We start from the raw sequence: 24,837 nt of genomic DNA on the forward strand, positions 1-24,837 counted from the left end.
GCCAGCGGCTCCATTGTAAGAGCAAAGTGGAGAGGAGACAAAGGACATCCCCGACATGTACCTCTATTTATCGTAAGGTGTCCGAGACTTGCTGGCCGGTCTTCAGTTGGGCCCTGGGATCCGAGTAGCAGAGTCGTGTGCGGTGCAGGAATCTACCTGTGAGGACGAACTTTGACAATGTAGCGAACATGAACTACCAGTCCACTGTGTCGAATGCTTTCTCTAGATACAGCACTAGACAAGCAGCATATGGCCAGTGGACCTGTGCTAGTTCCATCACTCTGAGGAGCCTGCATATATTCAAGGAGGTGGATTGGCTTGGGAGGACACCATTTTGGTCTCTATGGATCAAATGACGTAAGGCACTCAAGAAGGCGCACCGCAATAATCTTGCTGAGTATTTTATAGTCAGTCCCCAGCATGGATAAGGAGCACTGAAATCAAGTCATCGAAGTTGTTCAATTAGGCAAGCATGGTGCTCCCTAGCTGGCTCCAGCATGTGTCAGGCAGTGGAGACCTCACATGCTTCCCCCTCCAGGGCACCCAGGGATGTCTCCAGAAAGGTAAGTCTTTATGAAGGGCTTCTCTTACATCCACCACTGCGCTGATAAAGTGACTGCAACATACTACTTTTAGTGCTTCCCATTCTATGGGCCTGGTAGTAGCTATGCCCCAGTTCTCCTCCAGGTATCGGTACAGCACCTCACAAGTACCATGAAATGCAGCACCCTGCAACATGGACGGTTGTATTCGCTATGTGGGAAGGGATGGGTGAGGTGTGCTCCATTCAAGGTATATTTGGAGTGGGTTGTGGTGTGAGAAGGTCTTCCCTAAATGCTCCGCATTGGTAACTTGTGAGTGGATGGTTGGGTGGCAGGGTGTTCGGTCGAAAAACACATGTAAATCATGTGAGGGCAAATAGTAGGAGTATTCTGTCATAATGGATTTAAAAAAAAATTTGAATTTGAATTTGAATTTAAAAACATTTATTGAGCGCACTTATACCCAGCAGTTTCATGGCGCTTTAAGGACTACGACCAGCGGCAACAGCAGAAGGACAGACTAGGCAGCGAAGGCTCTGGAGAATAAGACGTTTTCAAATTTTTCCGGAACTGCAAATAGGAGGATGAGGTTCTGAGTGTCATAGGAAGGGAGTTCCAGAAGACAGGTGCAAGGGCCGCAAATTTCGCCCCGCCTGCTTTCTTTTTCTTGAAACGGGGTGTAGCCAGGAGTGCCATATGGGTGGAGCGGAGTTCTCTACCCGGCAAATAGGGCCTGATGGCTGAGCAAATAAACTCAGGGGCGGTGCCCATCCTGGCCTGAAAAGTGAGGCAACCTAGCTTGAATTGGGCCTGCTCTCTCACAGGCAGCCAGTGCAGCGACTTCAGCAGTGGGGTAACCCGGTGGAATTTGGGTAGCCCATGGATCAGGCGGGCAGCCTGATTTTGCACTAGTTGCAGGCGGTGTCTAGCGTAGGCCGGCGCTCCATTATAGATTATGTTCCCATAATCGAGGCGCAAGAGCACCATTGCCATCACAATTATCTTAAGTGCAGGGAGGGAGAAAAAGCGGGATATTTTCCTAATTGTTTGGAGGGAGAAGAAATAGGAAGATACCACCGAGCTGACCTGGGTGTGTACAGAGAGTTGAGAATTGAGGAAGATCCCGAGGGTTTTAACTTTAGGGACCGGGAGTGGGGGGACACCAAGTGAAGGGGGCCAAAAGGAGGGGGACCAGGGGCTGCAACCACCTCCTGTCAAGACCAGCTCTGTCTTGTCAGGGTTGAGTTTGAGGTGGTTGCAGTTCATCCAATCCTGAATGAATAACATAAGGGTTTGAAAGTTCTGGGCAGAATAAGGGGAGTGGGAAAGATTAAAAATTAGCTGGAGGTCATCGGCGTAGTTGAACATCGTGACCTTGAGCTGCTGCAACATACAAATGAGGGGATAGATGTATAAATTAAACAAAAGAGGGGATAAAGAAGAGCCCTGGGGGACGCCGCACTCCACCTTTCGTGAAGAGGCAGCGAAGCCAGCGAGATGGACAGCCTGTGCCCTGTCGCACAGGAAAGATTTAAGCCAAGAGAAGGCTGAGCCCTCTATGCCCGCCGCCCTGACACGGGTGAGGAGGATGGAGTGATCCACCGTGTCAAAAGCGGCGGACAGGTCTAGCAGGACAAGGGCTTGCGAAAGGTTGGTGTCAATACCCTCGCGGAGTCCGTCCATCACTGAGATCACTACCTTCTCCGTGGAGTGCAGAGGTCGAAAGCCTGCTTGACAGGGAGAGAGGCAATGGTTTGCCTCCACATAGGTGCTCAAAGTGCTGGTGACATGTGTTTCTAGGACCTTTCCCAAATAGGGCAAAAGGGAAATGGGGCGGTAATTGGATGGGGATAGGGGATCAGCGCCAGCTTTTTTTAGAATCGGGATAATGACCGCTGATTTGTGAGAGCTGGGGATAGGGTGCGCCAGCGGTCTGATAGGGACCAGTGTGTGAGCCATTAAGTGAAGCGTGCTTGCTGCAGCCGCCATGACAGGAGTGGTCAGCAGTGGGGGAGGGGGGGATCGGTCCAGGTTTGGGTTGAGGATAAAGTTAAAGTATCCTCCAATAATCCATGGTGTATGTCTCCATCTAATGAGGGTGACCGAAAGGCAAGCCAGGAAGGCTTGTTGCACTATAGCTGGTGCATAGATGTTGCCTAACAGGAAGGAGCACCCATTTAACTACCCCTCTACCAGGACATAGCACCCTTCAGCATCTACTTTAGTGACAAGGCAACGGAAAGGGACTGCAGGCCGGATCCATATAAGGGCACTACTGGTGAATACCGAATATGTAGTACAGTAGCATACAGAGTCTATGATAGTATGACTCATATAACTGAGCCATTTGCAAGGGTCTTTTCAGAGTTACGTCTGCCATGTTGCTTAACTGGCTATGCACCCTTCATAATTATAGACTCATTCCCACTTTTCCACGGAGTTTTGAGAGGTTACTATGTAAATACATATAAAGTTTTCATTTAAAAAAGCTATTGACCTCTAAATAATACAATGTTAATAACAAGTTACTTTTCACTATCTTCCCAACAGGCCCAATGTTTTGAATGCAGCAGATGAGTCCACCTTAAATGTATCAAACAAAATGTAACATCCTAGTTACCTTTTACTGGTTACAAATGTACAAAATGTATGTCTTAAACTAAACATGTGATCGCATGCAAGATGTCTAATTAGATGTTTTCAATACTCCTGCGATCTAGTGTTGTGTCCGGATTATCATAAGAACTAACCATGCTAAGTTTTCTTTGGCTGCATGGAAACATGTAGTGTAACCTGTCAAACACTTTTAAATGCTACCCTCCTACTAGTCCTAGAGGCGGATGTAGAATTTAACCGTCCTACATAAAATAGAATTAGATGTCACTAAGTACGAAGTGTTTCTGTATTATGGAAGCCCTAATGTGTCCCTTGAAGATTCCTGCGAAGTCCAGAAACATACTAACTGAAACACACCAACCAATAGTAACCTGTAAAATTTGCCAAACAACTCTTTCAAGGGGTGATCAATGCAACAAATACTCCTTTGGCATAGCAAATCTAGTGCAACATGTAAGCAACTTGCACCCCAACAACTTTGCTTGAGCTGCAACACAGACATTGCAGGACAACCCCGTTGCTGTTGCTGCACCAAGCACATCAACTGCTGCAAAAGTATCTTCTGCAAACAGTCCATATTCACATATGGATCTTGATTTTGGTAAACTTAAGTTTCTATGCATTTATTGCGATGAACTTTTGTGTTACATGAATAGTCTATCGACCTCATACAAAACAGGAAACAGGAGCATCGCTATCCTCCACATTAGTCATTGGAGATTTTTTGTTGTAACAACTACCCTGACCGAAGGCAGTAGGAAATTTGCACACTTGCTGCCTTTCTTGGCTGGGGTTATCAATTATTGTTCAGTTTAATATTCTGATTCAAAGTCAATGCTGTTTATCAAGCTTTTCTGTTGTAACTACTTCCCCAGCTAAAGGCAGTGGGTAATTTGCACACTTGCAGCATTTCTTATTTTTTACATTATTCATCTTCCACTCAATCAACACATCATCTCCATGTACACACACCTACTTGCTTCCTTTCTTGGCTATGGTTATCAACTATTCTATTTCATATTCGTATTCAAAGTGCAGGCCCTTTATCAAGCCTTTTTGTTGTAACAACTACCCTGGCGGAAGGCAGTAAGAAATTTGCACACTTGCTTCCTTTCTTGGCTGGAGTTATCAATTATGCTTGAATTTCATATTCTGATTCAAAGTCAAGGCCCTTTATCAAACTTTTTGTTGCAGCTACTACCCCGGCCAAATGCAGTGGGACATTTGCACACTTGCTTCCTTTCTTGGCTGGGATTATCAATTATTGTTCAATTTCATATTCTGATTAAAAGTCAAGGCCCTTTATCATGCATTTTTGTTGTAACTACTTCCCCAGCTGAAGGCAGTGGGTAATTTGCACACTTACAGCCTTTCTTATTTTGTAACTTATTCATCGTCCACACAATGAACACATCATCTACACGTACACACACCTACTTGCTGCCTTTCTTGGCTATGGCTTTCAACTGTTCTTCTATTTCATATTCGTATTCAAAGTGCAGGCCCTTTATCAAGCCTTTTTATTGTAACAACTACCCCAGCCGAAAACAGTAAGAAATGTGCATACTTGCTGCCTTTCTTGGCTGGGGTTATCAATTATTCTTCAAGTAATTCAAAGTTCAGGCCCTTTATTGAGCCTTCTTGGTAACTACTACCCGTGAATGGCAGTGGGTAATTTGCACACTTGCAGCCTTTCTTATTTTTTTTACATTATTCATCTTCCACTCAATCAACACATCATCTACATGTAAACACACCTACGTTCTACTTTTTTGGCTATGGTTAACAACTATATTCTTCTATTTCATATCCATATTCAAAATGCAGACCCTTTATCAAACCTTTTTGTTGTAGCTACTAACCTGGCCGAAGGCAGTGGGAAATTTGCATACTTCCTGCCTTTCTTGGCTGGGGTTATCAATTACTCTCGGATTTCATATTCTGATTTAAACTCATGTCCCTTTATCAAGCCTTTTTCATGTAGATACTGCCCTGGCAGAAGGCAGTGGGAAATTTGCGCACTTGCTGAGTTTCTTCGCAGGGGTTATGAACTATTGTTCACTTTCACATTCCTATTCAAAGTGCAGGCCCTTTATCGAGCCTTTTTGTTGTATCAACTACCCCAGCCGAAGGCAGTGAGAAATTTCCACACTTGCAGCCTTTCTTGGCTGGGGTTATCAATTATTCTTCTTGTAATACAAATTCAAAGTGAAGGCCCTTTATTCAGCCTTCTTGGTATCTACTTCCCGTAAATAGCAATGGGTAATTTCCACACTTGCATCCTTTCTTGAGACGCACAGTCTGTGTAAGGAGCTGGGTATCCAAAGATCTACTTCCCTGATAAGGCAGTGGTTACTTTGGCGTCTGCAACCTTTCTTACTTTTTACCGCATTCATTTTCCATTCAATGAACACATAATCCACACATACACACACTTACTTGCTGCCTTTCTTGGCTGGGGTTATCAATTACGCTTCAATTTTATATTCTGATTCAAAGTCAGGGCCCTTTATCAAACCTTTTTCATGTAGATACTACCCCGGCAGAAGACAGTGGAAAATTTGCACACGTGCTGCCTTTCTTCACAGGGGTTATCAATTATTGTTCAATTTCATACTCTGATTCAAAGTCAAGGCCCTTTATCGAGCCTTTTTGTTGTAGCTACTACCCCAGCCGAAGGTTAATGCTCCAAAGGTAATCTGTAAAATTTCCCAAACAACTCTTTCAAGGGGTGATCCATTCAGAAAATACTCCTTTGGCACAGCAAATATAGTGCGACACGTGAAGAACTTGCACGCCAACAACTTTGCTTGAGCTGCAACACAGAGATTGCAGGGCAACCCACTTGCTGCTGCACCAAGCACATCAACTGCTGCAACAGCATCTTCGGTAAGCAGTCCATACTCACATATTGATCTTGATTTTGGTAAACCTAAATTTCTTTGCATTTATTGCCATTAACTTTTGTATTACATGAAACAGTCTATCAACCTCATAAAAAACAGGAAACAAGAGCATCGCTATCCCCAACATTAGTCATTAGACATTTATCGAGCTTTTTTGTTGTAACAACTACCCGGGCCGAAGGCTGTGGGAGATTTGCACACTTGCTGCCTTTCTTGGCTGGGGTTATTATTATTGTTTAATTTCATATTCTGAATCAAAGTCAAGGCCCTTTATCAAGCCTTTTTGTTGTAGCTACTACCCCGGCCAAACGCAGTGGGAAATTTGCGCACTTGCTCCAATTCTTGGCTGGGATTATCAATTATTGTTCGATTTCATATTCTGATTAAAAGTCAAGGCCCTTTATCAAGCATTTTTGTTGTAACTACTTCCCCAGCTAAAGGCAGTGGGTAATTTGCACACTTGCAGCCTTTCTTATTTTTTAACTTATTCATCTTCCACACAATCAACACATCATCTACACGTACACACACCTACTTGCTGCCTTTCTTGGCTATGGTTATCAACTGTTCTTCTATTTCATATTCGTATTCAAAGTGCAGGCCCTTTATCAAGCCTTTTTATTGTAACAACTACCCCAGCCGAAAGCAGTAATAAATGTGCATACTTGCTGCCTTTCTTGGCTAGGGGTATCAATTATTATTCAATTTCATATTGTGATTCAAAGTCAAGGACCTTTATGGAGCCTTTTTGTTGTAGCTACTACCCCGGCCAAAGGCAGTGGGAAATTTGCACACTTACTGCCTTTCTCGGCTGGGGTTATCATTTATTCTTCAAGTAATTCAAAGTTCAGTCCCTTTATTGAACCTTCTTGGTAACTACTACCCGTGAATCGCAGTGGGTAATTTGCACACTTGCGTCCTTTCCACCGCACTGTGTGTGTATTTTGTCAACTTGCTTAACTCCTTACATGAGATACCCATTTCTCAGGCTCCCACTGCGGAATCTGTCTCACAGTCTGTAATGGCCTGGAAAACCAAACACCCATTTCCTTTACAAGGCAGTGGGTTGTTTCCGCATCTGCTACCTTTCTTCCTTTTCACCTAATTCTGCATCCACTACCTGAAACACACCTACCTGCTAACTTTCTTGCTGCCTTTGTCAAGTATTATTCTAATTCAAAGTAGAGTCCCTGAAATGGGCCCGGTGTTGTAATTTTTCAGCCCTACCGCCCACAGTGGTAACTTAGTGCACTTACATTGCTTGCTTCGATGTGGTAGCCATTTCTCAGGCTCCCACTTCGAAATCCGACACACAGTCTGTGTAATGAGCTAGGTATCCAAAGATCCACTTCCCTTACAAGGCAGTGGTTACTTTGTGCGTCTGCAGCCTTTCTAATTTTTCACCTTTTTTATCTTCCACTCAATCAACACATCATCTACACATACACACACCAATGTGCTGCCTTTTTTGGTTGGGGTTATCAATTATTGTTCAATTTCATATTCTGATTCAAAGTCAATGCCCTTTATCGAGCCTTTTTGTTATAGCTAATACCCCGGCCGAAGGCAGTAGCAAATTTGCACACTTGCTCTTTCTTGGCTGGGGTTAACAATTACTCTAAAAGTAGCTACAAGCTCAGGAACAATATTTTCATTTGGAAACAAATTGGAAAGTAATCGCCTCTGTAAAACTTCTTTGCCATATTCAGTCCTTTTTCCAATTCTTATATCTTGTAGAATAGTTCCATAATCAGCATCATTTGCTTGTTGCATATTTGTAATAAATTCCTTATATTCAAAATATGACCAAATATTAACATTTCCAATGCTACATTGCATCGTTTACTTATACTAGCTGTGGAGCATGACAACAAATTGGAATACCACAAGCTATCTGGTGAAGCTTGTTGTGAAGATTCTTGAAGAAAATGAAACTTCTCATTATTGATGATGTAAGCATGATATCAAACTTAATCCTTGCCTTTGTGCATTTAAGAATGCAGCAAATTCTTAAAACAGAGTATGACATATTAGTCTCAATTTATTTAAGGCAGACACAATTGTACTATGTCCTAAGTTTCTGTTAACTGTACAAAATAGCATTCATCGATGTTTGTTTCGAGTAGTACCTTCGAAATACATTGTGGACAGCAGGGTTCACAACTTCAATTCAGCTTTGCATGTAAATTTCTCTTCAGTTTCTGTGCTGAGAACTGCCTTCAATCAATTCTGCGCTCAGTAGAGTTTACAACTAGATACCAACAGCGCCAGCATTACAGAAAACATTCAATACATCTTGATTTATTTAAAACCGAGACAATTTCACAATGTCCTCAGATTTTCTTAAAGGTTGAACAGTAGGAAATTCAGCCTTCATTTATTTAATTTTGAGGTACTACTACTGTATGTCTTCAGAGTTTGTTTAAATAAGTGCCAAAAAGCATTCCTCCATGTCTGTGTCAACTACTGCCTTCGATCTACACTACGGACAGCAGGGTTCACAACTTCAATTCAGCTTTACATCTACACTATGGACAGCATTCAAATTAGCCTTGATTTATGTAAGGCAGAGACAATTTTGTTAATGCATGCCACAAAAAAACGTTCCTTAATGGCTATACAAAGTACTGCCTTCAAATGTTCACTGCGATCAACAGACTCTAACGCTTGATACCAGGAGCGCATAAGCACTACAGACAACATTGAATTCAGTCTCGATTTATTTAAGGCAGAGAAAATTGGACACAACTTGATTTATGTAAGGCAGAGACAATTTTGTTAATGGATGCCACAAGAAACATTCCTCAATGCCTGTACTAAGTACTACCTTCAAATGTACACTACGAACAACAGAGTTTACCACTTGGTACCACGAGCACATCAGTACTACAGAAATCATTGAATCCAGCCTTGCTTTATTTAAGGTGGAGACTAATGGATTCTATGTCTTCCGATTTTGTAAAAGAATGTGACAAATAGCATTCATCTATAACTGTGCTCACTAAAGCCTTCAATCTACACTGCAGACAGCAGGGTTCACAACTTGAATTCAGCTTTCCATCTACACTAAGGACAGCATTGAATCCAGCCTTGCTTTATTTAAGGCAGAGACAATTGTACTGTGTCCTCAGATTCTGTTAACTGTGACAAAATAGCATTAATCGATCTTTGTGTCAATAACTGCCTTCAATCTACACTGCGGACATTAGGGTTCACAACTTGAATTCAGCTTTGGATCTAAATGTGTCTTAAGTATCTGTGCTGAGAACTGCCTTCAATCTATTCTGCAGCCAGTAGAGTTGTATATATGGGAGAAGAAGAAATAACTGTAGAAGAAGAGATTTCACATCTGGACAAATTAAAAAAGTAGATGAGTCCAGAACTGAAGAGATCTAAGAACATTATAGTATTCATTCAGTTCATTCCAAAGAAGTGAAGGAGAATACTATAGAGTTATTCCAAATGAAAGAAGCAAAGGGAAGTTCCATTAGTGTATGCGACAAAAGCTTGGTAACTCGTTTCCAACAGGAAAAGGAGGACGATATGATGACTGACTTATGCAGATTCCTGAATGTGAATACCGGACATTAAGGTTGTATGCAGAAGATCCAAGAGTTTGACAATGTATTCCATATTTATTTCATATTTTGTTTGAGAGTGACTTGTCTGCATTTTCTTATGCAGTGAATCTTATATTGAAATCAGGTGTACATCTGCAAAATGTTTCGGCAAAGGAATTTATGGATAAAGTACAGCAGAAAGATCTTTTGGAATCTCAGCTAATTAATCTCATGGCATGTCACCCTGGTACTAATGAATACTGGTACCATCGTCATGGAGAACTTAAAGTATGCTAAGGAACTTAGAAACTCCTACATGGTTCCTTATCTAAGCTGTGCTGAATATGCTTGGGATGATTTACTTCAATTTCTTCGAGAAGCAAATCCAAATATACTAAATATTGAATACAAGATACCTGGAGAATTGTGCTCTTTGGATCCAGTTAATGTATGCAGGTATTTCAATCATAGATTTAAAGCTATGATGTCTTTTTTCACCAATAAAAAAATCCTCCTCTTGGAGAGGTTTTGGATTTCTTTTGGAGAAAGGAGTATCAAGCGAAAGGTGCTCCTCACATACATATGCTAAAATGGATCAAAGATGCTCCCAAATTTGGAACTGAGTCACATGATACTGTACTGACTTTTATTGAAGAATATGCTACATGTGATATACCCAAAAGTACACCTGCTAAGGACTTAAGACAACAAGTCTTACGATTCCAAAGCCATCGTTGGGGGAAATACTGTCGTTGAAAATACAAATCTAAGGACAAGTTCTACACCAAATGTCATTTTGAATTTCCACGTCCTGTAATATTGAAAGGAAGAATGAACAGTTTTATGTCATCTTTGCGACATACTATCACAAGAAAGTCTCCCAAAAATACCTACAACTAAAAAAGAAATGAAGAATCAAAATACATAAAGGACTACAACCCAGTCATTTTATTCATGTGGAATGCTAACATAGACATTCAATATGTTGCAGACAATTCCATTGCTGTTGCTCGATATATAACATCCTACATAACAAAATCAGAAAAGACAGAATTGAAGGAGATGTGGGAAGAGATTTCCCACGAGAAGAGTCTAAGTAAGAAATTATATAGTTACAATTTAACATATTATCTCATCGACAAATTAGACCGTAAGAATGTTCAGATGGCTTATCATCTGCTAATATTTACTCCAAATCTAGAAGAATCATTTGAGTGAGTCAAGGTCTTCTACAACACGAAATAGAGTACTTAAATCTGTACAACAAATTGAATGTTTAGCTGAAAAAGAGCCAGAAAGTATATGTATTGTAGTGTATTGGTTCATAACACATCCTATACCAACTGTTGAAAGATCCCTCCTATTTTATTCATTCTACTTTGACTTTCTAACAAGAACCATCTCTTCTGAGAATCCTGTCAAATAGAAGAAAGATAACCATAATACCAGCAATAGACTCATCTTCCACCTATTCTTCAGAAGGAGATTTCATTCCGGAAGAGCCTCCAAAGAAGAAAAAAAAAGCTCTAATTTGGAAGTTATTTTCTTTCCCTGAAGGGCAAAAAACTTTAATGCTCCGTTAGTAACCTGTAAAATGGTACTTATGAACTTTTGTCTTACGTGAAACAGTCTATCAACCTCATAAAAAACAGGAAACAGGAGAATCGCTATCCTCAACATTAGTCATTAGACATTTATCAAGCTTTTTTGTTGTAGCTACTACCCCGGCCAAAGGCAGTGGGAAATTTGCACACTTGCTGCCTTTCTTGCCTGGGGTTATCAATTATTCTTCAATTTCAAATTCTGATTCAAAGCCAAGGCCTTTTATCGAGCCTTTTCTGTTGTAACTACTTCCCTGGCTAAAGGCACTGGGTAATTTGCACATTTGCAGCCTTTCTTATTTTTCACCTAATTCACCTTCCACTCAATCAACACATTATCCACACATACACACACCTACTTGCTGCCTTTCTTGGTTGGGGTTATCAATTATTCTTGTTGTAATACAAATTCAAAGTGCAGACTCTTTATTCAACGCACAGTCTGTGTAATGAGCTGGGCATCCAAAGATCTACTTCCCTGATAAGGCACTAGTTACTTTGCACATCTGCAGCCTTTCTTACTTTTTACCTTATTCATATTCCATTCAATGAACACACCATCCACACATACACACACTTACTTGCTGCCTTTCTTGACTGGCATTATCAATTATTGTTCAATTTCATACTCTGAATCAAAGGCATGGCCCTTTATTGAGCCTTTTTTGTTGTAGCTACAACCCCGGCCAAAGGTAGTGTGAAATGTGCACACTTGCTGACTTTCTTCGCTGGGGTTATCAATTATTGTTCAATTTCATGATCTGATTCAAACTTGTGGTCCTTTATCAAGCCTTTTTGTTGTAACTACTTCCTTGGCTAAAGGCAGTGGGTAATTTGCACACTTACAGCCTTTCTTATATTTTAGATTATTCATCTTCCAACCAATTAACACATCATCTACACATACACACACCTACTTTCTGCCTTTCTTGGCTGTGGTTATCAACTATTGTTCTATTTCATATCCATATTCAACGTGCAGGCCCTTTATGGAGCCTTTTTGTTGTTACAACTACCCCCGCCAAAGGCAGGGAGAAATTTACACACTTGCTGCCTTTCTTGGCTGGGGTTATCAATTATTCTTGAATTTCATATTCTAATTCAAAGTCAAGGCCCTTTATCACACCTTTTCGTTGTAGCTACGACCCCCGGCCAAAGGCAGTAGAAAATATGCACACTTGCTGCCTTTCTTCGCTGGGGTTATCAATTATTCTTCTTGTAATACAAATTCAAAGTGCAGATCCTTTATACAACCTTCTTGGTAACTACTTCCCGTGAATAGCAGTGGGTAATTTGCACACTTACATCCTTTCTTGCAACGCATAGTCTGTGTAATGAGCTGAGTATCCAAAGATCCACTTCCCTGATAAGGCAGTGGTTACTTTGCGCGTCTGCAGCCTTTCTTACTTTTTACCTTATCCATCTTCCATTCAATGAACACATCATCCACACATACACACACTTACTTGCTGCCTTTCTTGCTGGGATTATCAATTACTCTTCAATTTCATATTCTAATTCAAAGTCAAGGCCCTTTATCAAGCCTTTTTCATGTAGATACTACCCCACCAGAAGGCAGTGGAAAATGTGCACACTTGCTGCCTTTCTTCACAGGGGTTATCAATTATTATAAGAGTAATTCAAATTCAAAGTGCAGACCCTTTATTGAGCCTTCTTGGTAACTACTACCCGTGAATGACAGTGGGTAATTTGCACACTTACGTCCTTTCTTACGTACTTTCTACTGCACAGTGTATGTACTTTATACAGTTTTTTGACTCCTTAGATGTACTACCAGTTTCTCAGGATTCCACTACGGAATACCTCTCACAGTGTATACTGGCCTGGAAACCCAAACACCCACTTCTTTTACAAGGCAGTGCGTAGTTTGCACGTCTGCTGCCTTTCTTAATTTTCACCTTTTTCATCTTCCACTCAATCAACACATCATCCACAGTGGAGAAGTGTGGCTCAATGGTTAGAGTGGCAGACCCTGATGCAGAGGTCTGTGCCGGGACCAGGGTTCAATTCCCGCCTTGGCTGGTCTCGGCGGATCTTGGGCTCATAATTCCTCTGACCTGATTTCTTGCCTCGGTGCCTATTCTAATCATGGGTCCCACGCTGCAACAGCGCTAGGGATGCCTGGTTGCACCCTGGGGATGCCCAGGAGTGGACATTTCACGGGGAAAAACCAGGAAGGGTTCCCTGGCGGTATGAGTACAGCGCCAGGACACTCTGGAGTATCAGTGCGCTTTACAAGTACATCTACATTTACATATATACACACCTACTTCCTGCCTTTTTTTAGTTGGGATTATCAATTATTCCTGGATTTCATATTTTGATTCAAAGTCAATGCCCTTTATAGAAACTTTTTGTTATAGCTACTACTTCAGCCAAACACAACACGACATAGCAGGACTTTGAAAAGCATCTAAATCTACAGCACTACATGGCAAAAAGAAATACTTACTCTGTAAGTGACATTTTCCATCTGTAAGATATAACATCTGTCAATAGAAAAGAAACATGTTCTCAGTGAAGTAAAATGAGTTTTTGTGACATATTGAAACTCTTTTCACAAGTTCTTTACTGTTGTTTGTTTTAACACTGTTTTTTTGCTCCTCACGTTCAATATTTTAAGCTACACTGCTACTATCTTCACAACTTCATTACTGTAATATCGAAGTTTGTAGTGCTCACATGAAATATTTTGTGATACCTTGAAACTATTTTTAAAACTTGTTTACTATAATATCAGTGTTTCAACTACTTTCATAAAACATTTTTGGAAACATTGCAACTATTCTAAAAAATTCTTTACTGTAATATCAGTGTTTCACATGGTAACAGAAAATAAATGTGATACATTGTGCTGTGTGACTCACTACAATATTTAAACAGAAGTGTGATAGTGTTTTCTCGAAGTGTAAAGATACACACTGGGGTATTGAAGGTATAAAACACAAGTTTGCCGGTGCATGGAAGAGTGCATACATAGTCTATAGGGGTTTGAAGCAGTCCATGCCCTAACACCCACTTTCAATACTGAGTACTTCAGTACTACCTGAATGACTACAATTCTGCAATAAGAGTGTCTCAAACCATTATTATATGATAATCCATTTTTTCTTGTAACATCTCATAATTTATTAGAGCTTCTAAAATAATTTCATCATGTATTCCATTTTCCTGATTATCAATTTCAAAAGTCATATGATCATACTCAATGTCATCTAATGCTTCCACAAAATCATCATCCAAGATTTCGTCTAGGAAATCACAACTGATATATGCAGCATTCATTTCTTCCTCTTCATTATCGCTACTTACAAAAAAGTACCTTCAGCTCTTCTATGACACTATTACTAATTTCGAAACCCTCTTCCAAATTGTTCTGTTGATTTTCCATACTGAATTTCTTATGTTGTAGCTCCTTGTACAAAAACCTAAACACTTCATTTTATGAAGCAACAATATTTTGTACATGAGTGTATAGTATTTTGAAAACATTTGAAAATTAAATACAATAAATATAGTGTCACTCTGCATTGTGTCAAGTGCTTTACTTACAATATACAGGAATATGTTACCTTTGATTGTAAGGACATACAAATCAAAAAACATAGAACACTGCAACTAAAGCACATTACATAATAGTACAAAGCATGTCATTAGAATTTGGGGTATTAGGATAACCTACACAACTCGCATACAAAATCATTTCAGAAACGTACTAGTTTTCCGATGATAAGGATTAGTAATGTCTTTCCAAGAAGATTTGAATATTTAAAACGGTAAAGTAGGAGATGAAGAACACAGGTAAGAGGTTACATATCAGGATACAAGAATGGATGAAAAGGGTGGTCCAAGGTCTCCATGTACAATGGCCAGTGGAGACATTTTGAGGGCGGGTACACTCAAGGTATTCTATAATGTGCAATAAGTGCTGATGATACCACCACACAGACTGGGCAAGAACAGATAAAATGATGGATTGTATGTGCTTGAATTATGATGAAAATACACTGTAGGAGGACCACGGTCAAGTGCAAAGATTAAATACTTAAAACACAGCAAACGAGGTGGCAACAAGGGCCAGAAGGGTCCAACAGTGGTGGAGAATGGGTTTCTTAACCCGTATCCTACCTACTGTGCTGCAAACTTAAAACAGTGACGACAGCAGTGCCTTAGTTTGACTCACCCCATTACGTTGTCAATTATGGTCGAGGGAGGAAAAGGAAAGGAGTAAACTACATGTCTACAGATGTACTGCTATAATCAGAACACTGGATGAAGCACTGAATAAACAAAGTCAGATATAAAAGAAGATACACAAAAGAAGGCTGCACAAAAGATACACAAAGGAAAGCTACACAAATAGGACACCGAATCTTGAACACAAACTGGAAAGTCAGCAAAAGAACAAAAAGGCTAAGAACACTGCAACAGATGCTACACTGTGGAACTCATTGTGAAGAGAGGTAGAAACATACTGTAAAATAAAGCGGAATTCAAATAAAGAAAAAGTAAAAAAGATACATGGATGGTAAAGTCACTAGGGTAATACTCTGTTCCCCAACACAAAAAAGATTTTGCAGAAATTAGCTCATTTTATGTGACATGCATGTTGCACACAGACCACAGCATCCAAGCAGCTTGCTCACTGAGACAATTTGCTGAGATCAGATCCCGAGGCCGTAGTTTGCACACAGACTTCAGCAGCTGTACTTGCCCAATAAGGGGACCAAGAGACGTGTAAGACAGACAACATGCAACATCCCGACACTGCAGCCTGCAGATTGGGGTGCCTCGGACCTTACCCACAAATAGGCCATAGATAGGAGCCAATAGGACGGCAAAAACACGAAAGCAGCACCCAACAGAGCCCGGAGAGTTGCGGCGCTGGAAGCCCCGTGCAGCAGGCAGAGGCCGTCCGAGCTTTGCCCCCTCCTCGCCCTAGAGAGACGGGCTCTGGCTTCAGGGGGTGCCGGCCGGCCGAGAATGATCCATGAGCGCGGCTCAGTGTGCCCGGGCAACCCATGGGTTTGGGAGAACCCAGCTGACCCTCCACCCAGGCGTGAGGACACAGACTGCAGCAACCCCTGTGTGCCCACTCTCCAACAACTTCTGTTGTAGTTAAATAAAGTGCTGCTGCAGCCGGGCAAGAGCGAGGAACCACTGAACTTTTCCCAGGTATGGGGGCGAGGGAGCCATGACCGGCTGATTGTCTTCGAAGTTACTCCAGTGGACCCGAGCCTTCATGCCTGCTCTCCCTTCCAGACTTTGATTTCTGAACTATTTACCCCCCCTCCCCCGGACTTCTCCTGGCACTCTAATTCATTCTCACTATGTCACTCTAGTGGACTTCTTTATGTTTTTTCTTTTGCCCTGCCTGCCACTTTGCTGCTGTTCTCGGCTGCTTTTCTCTGGCCCATCTTGTCCATTCCCACGTCCTTTCCCCTTTTCCCTCGTTTTGCCCATGAAGATCCTTAAATGTTTCTTCCTTTTTCTGATTTGCCTTTTCTCCATACTCTTGTATCCCTCCCACCCTCCCTTAGTGTTGTGACTGTGTCACTCCTCTGACCCCACTTAATGGAACTCTGCTCTCCTGTTTTTTTGGGTCTGGACCGGAGAAAATCTACTATTTGTATATATATATATGTTTATAGAGATAACTCTAATCACTAGCGTATGCAGTAGACCTTTGCACTCTCTACCATTCCTATGTGACTCTTAGAGTATATCCATTCGTATCCCTTCCTTATGTATATAGAGATAACTCTAATCACTAGTATATGCAGTAGACCCCTGTACTCTACCATTCCTATGTGACTCTTAGAGTATATCCATTCATATCCCTTCCCTATGTATATAGCGATAACTCTAATCACTAGCATATGCAGTAGACCATTGTACTCTCTACCATTCCTATGTGACTCTTAGAATATATCCATTCCTATCCCTTCCCTATGTATATAGAGATAACTCTAATCACTAGTGTATGCAGTAGACCTTTGTACTATCTACCATTCCTATGTGACTCTTAGAGTATATCCATTTGTATCCCTTCCTTGAATGACTTTACTACCTTTACCTTTGCAATGTTTTTATATCTCTTCCTTGTGTGACTTTAGAACTTGTACATTTGCAATTTTTTTCTTTGTTTGTATCTTTTATGTAACGCATGTAATCCTAAGTCCTTATGTATTGCAACTGGTTCTTATGTAAAACGCTCTGACACCTTCGGGTAATGTTCGCGCTATATAAAATTGCATTAAATAAAATAAAATAAATAAATAAAATAAAAATAAAATGTTTAAGGAGCTGCAAAGGGACCCCATCTCCCGGGACTCAAAAAATAACATTGGGGACCGTGTGGGGAACACCAACACCCCCACTGTCCAAGCCGGCTCCCTGCGTCGTTCGAGAGCCGGCATTGCTTTGTCAGTGAGAGCAGTTTATATGCTGCTCTCTCTAACGAACAGCAATCTGCTTTCCTACTTGAAAGAGACAGCAGATTAACTTGCTCTCTCTTTCAAATAGGAAACCGGTTTGCTGTGCTAAAGTGGGAGCCGCGATGCTCCCGCTCTACCATAGCAAACAGCAGTGTCCCGGGGGTAGGCACCCCAGGACACTGCAGGAGCCGGACCTGAGAGATGGTGGTCCCCAGAGACATCAAGAGCTCCAAGATGGAGGCCGCACGACCCCCTCCCAACATTAAAAAGCCCGAGAGGTGGTGGTCCCCGGGGCTGGGAGGTCCGTGCCGTCACGGACCCCCCTATTTTAAATATTAATGCCCCAGGAAGGTGGTGGTCCCCAGGGCATGTAGGAGGGCCGTGAGCCCCCCGGCATACTTCAAAATAAAACCCCGGGGGTGGCTTCCACAGGGCTTGGAGGGCCTTACAAGCCCCCCATTAAGGAAAAAAATTAGCCCCGGGATTTGGCCCCCCCCCCCCGGGAGCAAATTAAGAATAAAACGGTCTTCTAGTTTTTTATCCTTTTCCACCCCGTACACGTACAATACGCATACGCCGTGATTTTTTATTTAAAAAAATAAATAATTTGGGCCTAAACATCCATGTGTGACCCCTCAGCAGGCCTAGAGGGTCAGGATATTTCTACTCTGCCCCTTTCCTTATTTTTCAACTTTGTTTTACTGTTTTCTTCTACCTCGGTTCTACCGAGGCACAAGATGGCTGCCAACAATTCCTAGTTTGGAGTGTTGACAGACAGTTGACATCCAAGCAACATGCAGCTCGTGCTCGTAATTGTACGGTTTTCTGTACAAAACCCCGAGGGGTGGCAGTCCCCGGGGCTGCGGGGAGGGGGACCGTAACACCCCCGCATACTTCAAAATAAAACCACAGGGGGGTGGCGTTCCCCGGAGCTCAGAGCACTTTACAAGCCCCCAATTTTCAAGAAAATTGCCCCCTGGAAACAGTTGACATCCAATCAACATGTAGCTCGTGCTCGTAATTGTACGGTTTTCGGTACACTTTCTGTAGGCGTAGGGGGGTGGTGAAAACATACTTTACATTTTTTTTTTTTTAAAAGCCCCGAGGAGGTGGCGGTCAGCGGGGCTGCAGGGAGGGCTACCGTAAACCCCCCCACATACTTCTAAATTAAACCACCAGGGGGTGGCATTCCCCGGAGCTCGGGGCACCTTACAAGCGCCTGATTATGGAAAAAAATTGCCCCCGGGATTTTCCCCCCCGGGAGCTAATTAAGAATAAAACGGACTTCTAGTTTTTTTTCCCTTTTCCACTGCGTACGGGTACAATACGCGTACCCTGCGATGTTTTATTGAAAATGAGCCTAAAGATCCATGTACAACCCCCTGAGCAAGCCTAGAGGGTCAGGATGTTTCTACCCTGCCCCCTTTCCTTATTTCTCAACTTTGTTTTACTGTTTTCTTATGACTCGGTTCTAGCGACGAACAAGATGGCTGCCAACACTTCCTGATTTGGAGTGTTGACAGACAGTTGACAGCCAATCAGCATGCAGCTCGTGCTTGTAATTGTACGGATTTCTGTGCTCGTGCTGTACTTCGTCACTAGATATCGCTATGATTTTACTTTTAATTTTCTCAGAAACTACTGAACGGATTTACACCGTTTAACACAAAGCACAATCTGCGAACCGAACTCTACCTCTCTGCCAAATTTGGTGTAGTTCCGTTCAGCCATTCGGACTGTAGCCCTGGCTAAAGGTCCCTATGGAAAATTGCATGGGGAAAACACGTTTTGGGACCCCACTTTTCTCTCTGCCTCCACTTGACAAATCACCCCCAAACTTTCAGGGAAGTAGCGGTGCAGGCCATTTTCTTGGAGAAATTCACAAAGATTTGTCCACCAGCGCCAAAGTTATTCCAAATAGAATGTTGTGGCTTTCCTATGAAAAGTAGGTCCTAACTATAACTACCTACTGGCGACTGCCAGTAGGTAATATATATACATATATATATATATATAGAAAGCTTCAAAACACCAACCAGTTGCACACACGAGGGGGTGCACACAAAAACGGGGGTGTACCCGAGTCATAAATTCGCTCCAAAATCCCCGGAAAATCACTCCTATAGGAAAGTAGCACACACAGGGGAGGTTCCACAAAGGTTTAATAGGAGAACCAACAGCAACGACGCGTTTCGCCTTGGGGCTTCGTCAAGTTGTGCAGAGAGCCGAGGCATGCGTCGGTTTTAAAAAAGACAACATGCAAACTCAATGAAATCAAGGTAGGACTGTGCGGTGTTTACATGGCCGCCATATTGGAACGGTGTTCAATACATGTCCTATACAGGCAGTTGTGTGACATTACGACATAAATGAATGCCTCAGTAAAGACCATGTAAAAATACATAAATCAAGGAATGCCATTGGCAATGTCCAATATTATCGTTAATCGAAAATGCGCAGTCACAAACATATTGATATTAATACAACAATCAGGCCCTGGATGGGAGTGAGATAGAACTAATTATGCCTCATAATGCTAAATAGCAATTTATCAAAGAGGGGGCTTTTGCGGCTAAATGCCGCCGAATATACAAGCGCCGCACCAGACTTGATAGTGCAAGGAACCAAAATGGTTATATAGTAGGTATAGTTACATCCCACAATGCTATCACGCCCTGAATGGGCATATGTATAAGAATTCATCGAGTTTAAGCATGAGTTACAAAATTCATCCAAATACCATTAGTATAAACATTAAAAGAATATGTGAGGTCATCATAATCATACTAACATATCCTAATAAAGGGAAGGTACAGTCAAGGAAACACGAGGGAAGAATACAATGTACAAAATATGCTGAAAATCGCAGAAAATCAATACCCAGCCAGTCAGCCTAAATGAACTGATAGTTCCTCATGCATATTAAGGCCATAAGGGTGCTTACTCTGTAAGTCTATTATATATCTTGATTCCAGTCATCTGAGTTTGAGCAGACGGTCTCCCCCTCTGATACTCAAAGGTACGCTATCAATGCATATGTATGCTAACAGGTCCCTGTTACTTTTATGCATTTTGGCAAAATGCCTGGCCACCGGATAGGGGTCATCCTTTTTAGCAATCGCACGCATGTGCTCTAGTACTCTAAGTTTAACTGCATTGGTAGTACTACCGATATAGTTCAAGCCGCACGGGCATGTTAAGCAGTAAATGGCATATGGCGTGGAGCATGTTAAGAATTTACTAATTCTTTTAGGAGTAGTGACACCAGGTATCTTGTAAGTAAGCGTCCGCTTACTATATTTACAAGCCTTGCATCGGCCACAGGGATAGAAACCATTGAGTACAGGTAACTTGGGGGTCTTTTCGGGTGCAGAGTAGTGACTGGAAACTAAATGATCCCTTAAAGATCTCGCCTTTCTAAATGTTATGAGGGGATTGGATGGTAAGTCTGCCTTGATAATGTTATCAGACAATAAGATGTTCCAGTTTTTTCTTAAAATTTGCTTGATTTGGCCTGTATTGTGAGAGAAAGTGGTAATGAGACGAAAGCTACCATTTTTAGATTTATCCTTCTTTTTGGACTTGAGTAGCTCTTTACGTTTCGTTTTCTTGACTCTCTCATAGGCCTTAAATAGCACATTGTCACCATAGCCCCTTGTTTTGAACCTTTGCATGCTGGCATGGGCTGCTTTCTCAAAATCACTATCATTAGAGTTATTTCTGCGTATTCTTAATAACTCCCCATAAGGGATGCTATCCACTAATTGGCGGGGATGACTGCTGGTGGCAAATAGCGTGGAATTGCCCGCCGTCTCTTTCCTAAACAGTTTAGTCTGCATACAACCATAACTATCAATGTAAACAGTGAGATCAAGATAATTTACAGAAGTGTGGCTGATTTGTCCTGAAAACTTTAGATTGATGTCATTATCATTTAGAGCATCAACAAAACTGTTGGCAGTGTCCACAGGACTTTCTAAAATGATGAAGAGATCGTCTATATAACGATACCACCTTATTATTCGGCTGTCCCACTCAGAATATTTCTCGCTCCAGGCTACCCGCTCCTCCCACCACCCCACGAAAAGATTCTCAAAGCTGGGGGCAGAGCAGGCACCCATCGCGACTCCGGACATTTGTTTATACAATTGCTTGCCAAATAAAAATATGTTGTTATTAAGGCTAAACATCATGAACTCCATCAACATCTTGTTATGCTCATAAAATCTGATGGGACGTTTGTCCAAAAAACTGGCCATAGCTTTGAGACCATCACCATGTGCTATACACGTGTATAGACTGGTGATGTCAAGCACCAGCATACAGTATGTGTCTTTCCAGACAATTTCATCAATACAGTTTAGAAAGTGTTTCGTATCTCTAAGATAGGATTTTAGGGACATCACCAAAGGAGATAAAAACGAGTCCACATAGATCGAAAGGTTTTCTGTCAAACTCCCATTGGAAGCAATGTATTAATATCAATATGTTTGTGACTGTGCATTTTCGATTAACGATAATATTGGACATTGCCAATGGCATTCCTTGATTTATGTATTTTTACATGGTCTTTACTGAGGCATTCATTTATGTCGTAATGTTACACAACTGCCTGTATAGGACATGTATTGAACACCGTTCCAATATGGCGGCCATGTAAACACCGCACAGTCCTGTTTCTATGATGATGAATTTAGACATTATTTACCGGAAACTGTGCACTTTGAAACTAACGTGATCAAGGCTGTCCGCAGCCGAAACATGTTGTTGGTTTAAATAAACACCCTTGGAGACTCTGGAGGTGTTGTGTTAATTTGCGGACTGAGAGCACCGTTACTTGGGAACCCTTTGAAAATTCAGATTACCGGCGTGCTCGGCCGGCATTGGTGCCACTTCCCGCGGGGCCGCTGTCAGCGTTCACGAGCAGACGTTGGAATCCTATATATATATATATTTATATCTTTGCTGGTGTGTGGCTGTAGTCTTCTTGTGGAGACGGAGGCGAGCTCTTGCAACATATATATATATATATATACATATATATATATATATATGGTATGTGGCACTCCCGAGATTCAACCAATTCAGCAAATTCAGCCGATCAGCAAAGCAGGAACCAGCAAGACCCAAAGATGGTGCAAATTTTCTTTTTATTGAATATTAGCCCAGCACCAGTCCGCCATATATATATCGCTCAAATATTCCTTTTCTTGCCAAAGAAACAGAACAGCACTCGAGGAGTTTGTATCAACCGCAAAACAATTTATTAGCGGGGAACCTGCACAGACGCGTTTCGGCGTGCTGCCTTCGTCAGTGTGTGTAGCACAACAACATAATTCGACATGTTAATAAAGTTTTTACACTCGTGAATCATGGAAATCAACAGAAGACTTAACCCTCTTAAGATCACAATACGCGCCATCTTCAGGGCCGGACTGGGAACTGAAAGCAGCCCTGGCAAATTTCTGCAGACCAGCCCCCCTGCGGCACGTAGCAAGCGATCATAGTGAGCGAGCCCGACCGCTACCGTTCCCCCCACAAGAAAATTTTGGAAAACAACAGACCAAAATGGTGAATTTTACAGCACATTTTTCATTACATATTCAATTGTATCAACTTTCAAAGCACAGTAAATAGTAGATGATGACCTTAAAGAGCACCAGGTTACCCACCCAGTCATATGTACCCATAGACATTCTTTCATAGAGCACCAAAATAGACACAAGTAGTGAATCAGAGAGAGAGACCAGCCCCCCACATGATGTGTAGCGAGCAAGCACAGTGAGCAACCACTACTAAGGGGAGTTTGGGGGGTTTAACTTGTCCCCCCGAAGAAAATTTGAGACAATAAGGCCAAAACAAAGCATTATTTAACACATTTTTCATTACATATTAGATTGTATTAACTTTTAAAGCATAGTAAATTGTCCTTCATGTTGTCACACATTAAGCACTGACATGTGATATCACACATGAGCACACAGGCCACTGACTGAGGCCAGAATACTGTGGAAATGTCACACATAAGCACCTAGGCACTGATCCGGGCCTGGTCACACCACCAGGCCAGTAAGTATGCAAACGGCACACATAAGCACCCAGGCCAGTAAGCATGGAAATGTCATACATGAGCCTCCAGCTCCAGGTCACTGAGGCCAGAAACTATGGAAATAGAACACCTAATTAATCATCCAAGCCAGAAAGCATGGAAAAGTCACACATAAGCACCCAGGCTGACAGAAGGCATGGAAATGTCTCAAATAGCACCTGGCCAGAAAGCATGAAAAATTAACACAAAGGCCCCGGCCTTGACATGACACATCTTTAAATAGCCTACTTAAGTGGGTGGCACAATAAGTGTTGCAGGCCAACTAGCAGCATTTAATGTACAGTCCCTGGGTACATGTTGAACCACATTTCTAGGGACTTACAAGTACATTAAAATTGCCAATTCGGTGTAAGGCAATTTTACCATCTTTGAAAGGAAAGAGCGCGAGCACTTTAGCACTGGTTAGGGGCGGTAAAGTGCACTGAGCCCTAAGAGCCAACAAAAATTGCATTTTTTAATGTAATATAGCAGATAAAACCGTATTTAAATTCTGAGGAATCTGAGGCCAACAGGGACTTATCTAACCATGTCTCACAAGTCAGTATGAACAATATCTATCTAAAAAACATTTTACATGTGCCAATGGTGCTGGGACTTTTTCTGTAGCTAGAGCTAAACAAGAGTGCTTTAAATGTGCAGGGACAATCAGGTACTCGCTACCTGCACTTTAATTATGAAGGAATAGTACGGGCACTTCTCAGCACTGCCCTCAATTATTTTAATGGGAGAGTACCAGCACATCTCAGCAGCAGACAGCAGTCTGAGGCGAGGAGTACCTACAATTCTATATTTCCATTTTGAGCACTAGTAAAAACTCTCCCTTTGGTGCAAGCTACTTTGGCTGTTGCAATATTTAAGGCCTTCCCTTCAACCAACCTCACATCATCACACTAAGGGTGTGGGTTTGCTTGTACACTGATTCACTGGAGAAACTTTTCACCACATGATGCATGGAAGGGACCTCGGTTACTATAGACGGGCAATAACCACTCACTCGTAACAGCACATCCCTCCTTGTCTCTGTGCAGTTTAGGACAATCCTTAC

Source organism: Lissotriton vulgaris, unplaced genomic scaffold (assembly GCF_964263255.1).
Source record: "Lissotriton vulgaris unplaced genomic scaffold, aLisVul1.2 SCAFFOLD_3030, whole genome shotgun sequence".
Taxonomy (NCBI): domain Eukaryota; kingdom Metazoa; phylum Chordata; class Amphibia; order Caudata; family Salamandridae; genus Lissotriton; species Lissotriton vulgaris.